Here is a 9939-nt window from a genome sequence, read left to right as displayed (position 1 = left end):
AAACTTTAAACTATGTCCTACCGAAGACCTGCAGGCCTCTGTGGGCATGTGCAGCACATCGGCAAACTATGTCCCATAGGAAGATCTTTAAGAAGGGACTGGAGGAATTCTGGGAAAGAATTTATGCAAACATTGCTCAAGCTTCAGTTAGTTGGCACACCACCTGTTTCTTTTATCTGCCACATCACCTGATATTGTTTGCCCAATAATTCTCACCCACAATGACTTTGAAATTACTTGTTTTAATTTTTTTCTGTCATCACTATGCTATGCAAAGACACCTGGCATGTTTAAGTTACACAATAAGGGAATAGCTGCATCTGAGAGGTTGAAAGGGAAACTAAGAAACTGTTTCTCAGACCAAACTTCACCACAAAAGGCTGGTGTGGAATACATGTGTTTAATCTCAGCACTTGGGATGCTAAGATAGGAGGATTGCACAGAGTTCAAGGTCAACCTGAGCTTCAAAAACAAAACAAACACCTGACCAGGGACACAGACATGCGCAGACGCTGAGAGAAACGTGTGCATGTGTTTACTACTCTCTCAACTAAGCACAGGGGAAACTAGACGGGAATCTGGTCACTGCCGATGTTCAAACATAGGAAATCTCTTGGCTTTCTGAGTGTCAAGAGGACCAGGGAACTTAACAATGTTCACACATCCATGCCATCAACTATCCAAAGAAGTGACGGAATACAGATGTGCAAATGTTATGGAGGTTGGAAGAATAGCGATGGCGCCCAGGCAGCAAGGAAAAGCAGAGCTAAGGCAGGATCCAGTTGAGTATACCTCAGGGCTAGAAAGCTCCCTGGATGGAGCTGGAAGAGGTAGTGAAGAAAGCAACTATACCAGGAGGTATGAGAATACCCTCACATCACAGATACATGTACGATGTCCCTGAAGACTCCGAAATGGTGGAAGGTCAAGGAAAGTGACATTAGGTATCTATCTTACAAGAGGCTGTGGAGCTAAACAGCAGTGGAGATTTAACATGTCCATGGATCTACAATTACCCTCATTCAAGTGAAATTTGGGGAGGTTAAATGGTCCCATACTATGAGAAAGAAAACCTTATTCTTAAGAGAACACTCTCTACAGCATGATTTGAAGTAGCACGTATTTCACAACCATCCAGGCAGGCGTTCCTGATTAAAGCCTCTGACAAGCGCAGGAGGTGCACATTGTGGAATCCAGGCAACATTCCAAACAGGGAATTACCTGTGTTTTAACAGCACCACAGTTTGATCTTAAAAACACAGAGCATACAAAAAAGAAAAAAAAAAAAAAACAATATAATCACTAATTTCCAGGTGGCTCTTGTTGTGTGACACAGGCTGTTCTTGGCACTCTATGTTTAATAATTTATTTGCTCTTTATTAAAAGAAAAAACCCTATGAGGTAAGTGCTGTTTTTGTACCACGTAGTTGTTCCTTGGGCCCATATGAAGAAACTCAAGCACAAAGATTAAGGAAATTGTTCAAGCTAGAAGTTGTTGTACATACTAAGAAAATATCAAGCAACAGCCCATCTGACTTTAACCACTGCATGATATAGATACCTTCCATCATCAGAAAACAGGAACTGTGAACCAAGTACATTATAGTAATTTCGAAACCATGTAGCCAAAATTAGAGTACAAATGTTATGAAGATATATTACCAGGAATGTGTGAAAACAACAAAAGGAACCAGCAGGGTAAATAAGTGTATTTTTTGTATTTTTTTAAATTTTTTGTTTTTATTTTTATTTATTTATTTGAGAGCGACAGACACAGAGAGAAAGACAGATAGAGGAAGAGAGAGAGAATGGGCGCGCCAGGGCTTCCAGCCTCTGCAAACGAACTCCAGACGCGTGCGCCCCCTTGTGCATCTGGCTAATGTGGGTCCTGGGGAACCGAGCCTCGAACCAGGGTCCTTAGGCTTCACATGTAAGCGCTTAACCGCTAAACCATCTCTACAGCCCGAATAAGTGTATTTGGTATAGAGCTGGCAAGGGTGAGAGTGAAGAATAGGATTGAAAGAGGAACGTACAGAAAAAAAATAAGACCACACAAAGTACTAGTGAGTCTCAGTGCTGACAAGGCATGCAGGAAGAGGTTGAAGACAAACTGGGATGTCATGGCTTGGATTGGAAGATCAGCAAGTCTATCCTGAGCCAGGGATGACTCAGAAATCAGTATGCATCAGCGAGTGAAGCAACTATTACTACTGAGAAAGGGTATTTTCCTTGGTTGGTAATTCCTGTAGGATTTGTAGGATTAAAATACTTGCCATGAATCTACCAGTAGAGAGTATTTCAGTCTGTTAGTCCACGTGGTTGTTTGAATGTGAACTGTCCCCCTAGTCTCATTAGTTTGTGATTAAGACTCATATCTAGTGGCGTCAGTCACACCGCCACTGGCAGCCGGGACAGCCAGCTCTCAAGTGACCCTGCGTGTCCCTGCGCAACCCCGAGAGAGGCGTGGCCCTGGCCATGAGAGGGGGGCTGGGAAGTGAATTCAGATCCACCTGGAAGGGGGAGTGGACCATTCCTGCCCCAGGTGGTGGCCAGGCAACTGTGACAGTTCATTATGGAAGATTCCACAATAGTCATACTTCTGAGACTGCACCTCAGCCTGGTTCAGCAGTTCAGGGAGCTCATATTTCTCATATTGCCCAACAGATTTCATCTTTATCAGCAAGTGAGGAGTCTCAGGATTCACCTGACAGCATAGGCTCCTCACAGAAAGCTCACGGGATCCTAGAACGATGCCCTTCTTATAGAAAAAATTTGAAAGACCTGTCTTCTGAAGAAACACGAAGCAGAAAAGGAGATGAGAAAATCCTGGAGTTTCTGCTCTTACTTCTATGTCTGTTCCAACTCCCATCTATCAGACCAGCAGTGGACAGTACATTGCCATTGCCCCAAATGGAGCCTTGCAGCTGGCCAGTCCAGGCACAGAGGGAGAACAGGGACTACAGACCTTAACCATGACAAATCCAGGCAATCCTCAGCAAGGTACGATTCTCCAGTATGCACAGACCTCTGACGGACAGCAAATACTTGTGCACAGCAACCAGGTGGTTGTGCAAACTGCACCAGGAGATGTGCAGACACACCAGATCCATGCCACACCATCGGCCACTTCGCTGCCACAAGCTGTGGTGATGACGTCGCCTGTCACTCTTACCTCTCAGGCAACTAAGACAGATGACCCCCAATTGAAAAGAGAAAAAAGATTGATGAAAAACAGAGAAGCTGCTTGAGAATGTTGAAAAAGGAAGAAAGAGTATGTCAAATGCCTGGAAAATTGAGTTGCAGTCCTGGAAAATCAAAATAAAACTCCCATAGAAGAGTTAAAAGCTTAGAAGGATCTTTATTCTCATAGAAGTATTTGATTTTTTTTTTTAAAAAAAGGAAATATTTTTGTGGACTGGCCCCAAAATTAGATGGATTTCTTTTCAGTGGAGTTTCATAAAGTTTTATAAAAGTGAAGTTCATTTTTATTTAGACTTTTGCAATGCAAAGGTAAATCAAGTCTTTATGCAAGAGTCCTGGTCACAGGATGAAGAGGCAGATGGCCTCAGGAAGCTACTGGCAGGACTGGGGGCTTTATAAACAAGAAGCAGGAAGTGAGCTTCAGCAATTCAAGTTTTCCAAGCCAATCCAAAAATGGTATATAAGGTGAAGTTTAGTAAATTAAAGTTGTAAGTCAATTTACCCTGTAAGTTTGCATTTCTTGCTGTATCTTGGAATTCGCCTTTTTCAGTTGTATGTGTATTTTATTTCTATCAATAAATTCCAAATTTTAAATGTAAAAGACAACTTAATACATTACTAAGTATATAAATTATGTGGTCTGATTGTGTATACCTGTTGTATTATGAAGTTTTTTAGATAAGATTTTTAAAGGAAGTTTGTTGAACTTGAGAGGATTTTTTTTTAAGAATGGGTCTTTTCCTAAAAGGCTTGCAAGGTACATGAATGAACTGGGTTGATTTTGTAGATGTTTTTATCAGAAAAATGGAAAAAGAACTGTTTTAAAGTTTGATGCTTTTAAATACTTTGGGGTTTTTTTGTTTGTTTGTTTCTTTGGTTGTTTGCTTTTTTTTTTTTTTTTCCTACTCTGGTAAAGGTGGTTTTTACAAATACATACTAATTTGTTTTTTTGATTCTATATACTACATGCTGCAGAATACCTATTACTTTTGTGCTTTAATAGAATAAAGTGTTTACAAGAGTTCTGAAAATATTTTTTTATAAAACCTTCAGAAAATGCATACCAAAGCTTTCCAAGAGAATTTTACAATCAACTTCAACTAAGGGCTGTCAGGTTCTGAGATAAAGCAGTTAGTTGAGGGAGTTTTATGCTAGAGACTGTTTTGTAATGTAGCGAATGGTACCTTTATAAGGAGAGTGACTTGCCAATATATTTTTATAGCTAATCTTTATAAATTCTGATATTGAGTTTTAATGATTATTTTAAATATTTTATGTACTTTGTTTAGTAAAAGTCTGCATCTCATCTTTTCATATTATCAGAAAGTTATCCGATTGGCTAATATTTGCAATTGTAAGTTTTATATGGAAATTATCTAAAGTTCAAAATGTCAGTTACACAAGTGTTAAACTCTGCTTTCTAATTTGTATACACGTGGAACCTGTACTGCAAAACTGTTGTGCTTGTTTCATATTGTCGTCTGTGAAATTAAAGACTATTTGATAAAACTGTTTGCTGAATGCAAAATACAATGCTTGACATCTTTCCATTACAAAAAAATAAATAAATAAATAAGGACTCTTACTTAATCCCAAGCTACTGGGATTCTAAAAGGTGAAGGGTTGTTATAGGAGGTGTGGTGTTTGGGGCACAACTTGGGGTGTTACAGGCCCTGTTCGCTGGCCTGACTAGCTCCCTCTGCGCGCTCCCTTCCCGGGCTGTCTCCTTAGTGCGTCTCCTGTCGTGATGAAGCTTCCTGTCAAAACTGTCAGCGGAAATAAACCCTTGTCAGCCATGAGCTGCTTTTGCTTGAGTGTTTTGTCCCAGCAAGAAAGTAACTGCAACAGTCCGCAAACTCCCCCTGAGTCTGCATCTGTGAATGACAGAGCCTCTTTGCTCTTCATGTCACACATTAAATAATAAGTGGTGACCTGATAGGCAATGAGAGCACAATTACTCTTTTCAGCAGAAAAACTCACTGCAAAATAAAACTGAGTTAACGTTATGAATCGGTTATTTATTGGTTACTAAAAATTATAGGAAATGACAAAAATTTCTCAAAAAAAAAGTTTTTACCCCAGGAAACTAATGCTTTGCTGTATTCATGGGGAAGAGACTCAAAAGGAAAGTGCCCATATGGCAAATTTTAATGTCAAATATTGTGCTAAGGGAAGAATTTAATCTTTGGTATAAAATTTGTACAGAAAATTATTTTTAGCTTAAATTGTTTCATTAAATTAAAAATTACATGGAATTTTAGAAATAGTCTCTGCTATAGAGAGAAGTGATTAATTGATTTAATTATAGTTAGCTCCAAGAAATTCTTCCTCAAAGAAAAGCTACTCATGAGGATAAAATACTGACTTAGCAGATTTATAACATGAAATCAACCTCTCGGGACCAAAACCAGAGAGAATATCAGATTCTCATATCCTCGTGGGAAGTGTCTCCCCAGGCACTAGACACTCCAGCCATTTGTGTGTGAGGTAAGACAGATAAGCCCATCCCAACCTGTCATTTAGAGCCACTAGATTTTCTACTGAAACAAATGATTTCAGAGCAACCACTCCCAGCTAGAAAGCAGGGGTTGAGCAGGCATTGGCTTGTGATGTGGATGTTAAAGGATGAATAAAGGGGTTAGGGCCATCTGGTAGGGAAATGAACATTCAACTAGGAACAGTCTTAGGACATTAATGAAGTATGAGAAATATAAGTCTGCTCAACAGTGGCAAGAATGCTTCTTTCGCTTGATCATAGGTTTTATATAAGGAAAGAGACAATCTAGCTGGAAGGCAGGCTTGAACCAACCCATGTGATCTTAAAGAGCATGCTGTGTAGGTGGGAGCTCACTAAACAATGAAACTACTTCCAAGTTTTTGTTTAATGAGAAAAAAATCACTAATAATCAGAGGATAGACAAGAAGAGTGCTAAGGGGGACTCTCTAGTGAACATCTCCCAGTAGAAGCATCAACTATTTCAACAACTAATCAAGAACCAAACTTTGAAGTAAAAAGGAAAAGGGGAAAAAAAAAAAAAAAACAAGAGAGTGACTCAGAGGCCGCGCTTTATCATAACAGTACAAAACAACACATGGAAGAAAGCAGTCAGAAAATGCCTGTTTGCGTCTCCACTGCCCTAACTCCAAGGAGGGAAATGAAAATCAAAAAATATTAAGAAATAGATTAGCACAGATTGCTAGAGAAAAGCATGCTAACCACCAAAACTATAGGAGAAGAAGGGAAGAATTACAAAAAAGCTTAATAAGTAAGAAGATGAAATAGTCAGACTTTAACTCTCAATAATACCCTTGGATATAACTGGATTCAGTTCTTTAGTTGAAAGACAAAGTAACTGATTAGAAAAAAAAATGAGTCAACTATATATTGCTTAAAAAAATTTCACTTCCACTCTTTGGAGATGCATAAACTAAAAGTGAAGAGATGGAATAACTTATTTTATGCAGTTTGAATCCAAAAAAAAGAAGTAGATATAGTTGTATCATATGATTGACTTTAAACTACAAGCAATAAAAAGATACAAAGAAGGCCACTATGTAATAATGGAGTATTATTCCATCAAATATGTGTGTATGCAATACCCAACATATGTATCCAATATTCTTTCTCCCAACAACAAAAATCAGCAAATATAATAGACCTAAAGAGAAAGAGTCCAATAAAATAACAATTTGCAACAATAATGGACAGATAGATCATCAAGAGAAAAATTAATAAACAATGAAGATAAACTATATCCCAGATCAATTAGACCTACCATACATTTTCAGAATTTTCCATCCAATAGCAAAACATTCATTCCTACCTACATCACACAGAATGATGGAAAAGCACAATTATGGAACATTCTCCACAATGTAACACATGATGGATGGGCACAAAAATATTTATAAAAATGGAAATCATATTATCTTTGCCTACCGTGGTCCAACCAAGCTAGAAATCAATAACAAGAAACACACAGGAAACTATGTAAACACATAGAAATAGAGACACTTATTCCTGAACATCCAATGGCTCAAAAAAGAAATTAAGGAGGAAAACAAAGGAATTCTGGAGATAAGGGAACTGGAGACACAACTTACCAAAATCTACAGACTTTAGCAAAAGTATTATTAAGATTGAAGTCAATGCCTATAAAAACAGAAAAAGATTAAATTCTGTCATTTGCAGCAAGACGGATAAAAACTGGAAGTCATTATGGTATGTGAAATAGGCCAAGTACAGATAGATACATACCACATGATCCTACCCATGTAGAATCTAAAACAGTTGGTCTGACATGTGTTAAGAGGAACATGGCTACCATAAGCTGGGCAGAGAACAAAAGACAGAGGTGGAGAATGACTAACAAGTACGGTGCATCCATTCCTCAGCGTACACAAATTCTGGTGAAGGGCGAGGAGAAGTAATGTAGCATATTTCTGGAAATCTGGAAGAAGAGAATTCTGAATGCTTTCAGCACCAATTATGAACACATAAGTACACAAATGTCAACCTGATTTGAGTATTACATTATATGTGTCAGTCAAAATGTCTAATTTTAGACATTAAAGTTATATCTCAAATTTAAAGTTTTTAAATAAAAACAAATAAGGCAATGAAAAGGAAAAGAAGCCTTAAATATCCCTGATATTTTAAAAGACAGTATGGAAAATATGCCAAAACGTAGAATGCGATGAAATCGCTATACACGTACACTATAAGCCCTTATAAGAATATCACCCTGGAACAAAAAAGATCATCCTTGTAAGGCACTTGTTCTGAGACTTGCTACTTTCTCCTAACAAGTAGAATAAATTCGCTCCTTAGAATCCCCCAAGACTTGTCCACTGTGATCCAGCACACAGCCCCTTCTGCACGCACATCCAAGGACGCGGGACCTTGATGGTGTCGGGCTCAAAGATCACGCTCTCTCCTGCTGCACCAAGGCAACTGCAGTTGTGGTGACGAGAGGCTTCAGCAGCGGACAGGCTGGGGTCAGGTCAGCACTCCAGAGCTCCGTAACCCATGCAACTCCTTTAACCTCTATGGGCTTCATTAGCTTTCTCTGCAATGTGAAAAAAAATGACCCGAGATGACCTCTAGGTCTCCTTGAAGCTGTGAGATGTTCCGTCTTAAGATACTGCTTTAATGAGCTTCCAACACTTTCATAACTACCGTCTCCGGTGCCACACAAAGAGAACTGGACAACAGATGATAGGAGTGGGTGGAAAAACATAAAACTATATGTCAGCTCTTCCTATATTCACCCTTAATAATGAACCTTAGTAACTTTCTTACATCGATAGACTCTTTAGTCCATATAGGTGAACTACCTGAGAATAGCCTGTTTGAGTTCCAGATCATTCCTCTGCACAGGTTAGGGAGAGAAACTCCTGACTTGCCTCCTTTTAGTGTGTTAAAAGCAAACATGACAGCAAATGAGAGTTGTGAGCAATGGTACAGGTGTCCAGGCTGGGCAAAACTACTTGCCTCATCCCTATGAATTACTAAGTTACCTGACCAAGTATATAATTTCTCTAATCTTTGGTTTTTATAAGACAAAGTAATACTTTGGCAAGGATTAAACAAGATAACATAAACTCTTGACTTAAAAGAGTTCAGTAAACAACAGAATATAACAGTTATACAAAATATACATAAAATAATGACCAAAAAAAATCATCCAAGCTTCCCTTTAAGAAAATGTTTGACTTGGAAAACTAACTGCAGCGATTTCCCTTCATCTAATCATGTGTATTGACTTCACAATAGAATCATCTGAGAGTTTTATTTGTAATAACTCTTAACACCCATGTTCCACTGAGAGTCCATAAATATACATATCTAGGTAACATAGATGAGATGTGCTGATAAGCTGAGCTATTCAGACCATTTGTAAATTGTCTACAGAACCAGCTATAGTTTTACTTTCAAGAGTTGAACATACACAGGTGATCCCCCCCAGGAACTCCTGAAATTCACAGAGTATCAGTAGTTTACAAAGAAAATCAAGATGCATGCTACACCATGTAAAACTTCTCCAAAAGGCAATGATTTTCCTCCAAACCTGTGATCCTGATACATTCTGCATATTCTGGGATAATTTCGATTTCATTGTTTTTATTTTATTGTATTTATTTGAGAGACAGAGGGGGCGGCGGGCAGATAGAGAGAATGGGCATGCCAGGACCTTCAGCCACTGCAAATGAACCCCAGACACATGTGCCACCTTGTGCATTTAGGTTACATGGGACCTGGAGAATAGAACCTGGGTCCTTTGGATTTGCAGACAAGCACCTTAACCACTAGGCAATTTTGGAGAGTGATAATTTCTACTTCAAATATGCAATGAATGCTGGAACACTTATGTATTTATATACTGTTGAGGATCTGATAACAACAAGATAGGGAGAAAATTAAAATATAAAAGCTTCATTGTGCTATGTTATTATAATTATAAATTTTATACACTTTTCTTGGTTTAATAAGAACACCTTGTATTTGAAAAGCTTTGCAAGTCAAAATATTCTAATAATCATAAGGCATAAATTACAAAAATATATTTACAAAAGAAATATGTTAATATTTCATATGACTATACTCTACCTTTGAAAATATATTAGCTATAAAAATTGTATTGTGTAAAATATATTATCTATAATAATTTTATATTATATTTATATTCACTAATCATAAGCCATTCCTGCTATGACAGAAAGATGAGGATATTATTT

At 38.0% G+C, this 9939-nt stretch overlaps 1 pseudogene; it reads left to right on the top strand.

The window, feature by feature from the left end:
• Nucleotides 1-2475: 2475 nt before the first annotated feature.
• Nucleotides 2476-3380, top strand: LOC101603602 (annotated as a pseudogene).
• Nucleotides 3381-9939: the final 6559 nt, after the last annotated feature.

This window comes from Jaculus jaculus, chromosome 10 (assembly GCF_020740685.1).
Source record: "Jaculus jaculus isolate mJacJac1 chromosome 10, mJacJac1.mat.Y.cur, whole genome shotgun sequence".
Taxonomy (NCBI): domain Eukaryota; kingdom Metazoa; phylum Chordata; class Mammalia; order Rodentia; family Dipodidae; genus Jaculus; species Jaculus jaculus.
This window is presented reverse-complemented; position numbering and strand designations above follow the sequence as displayed.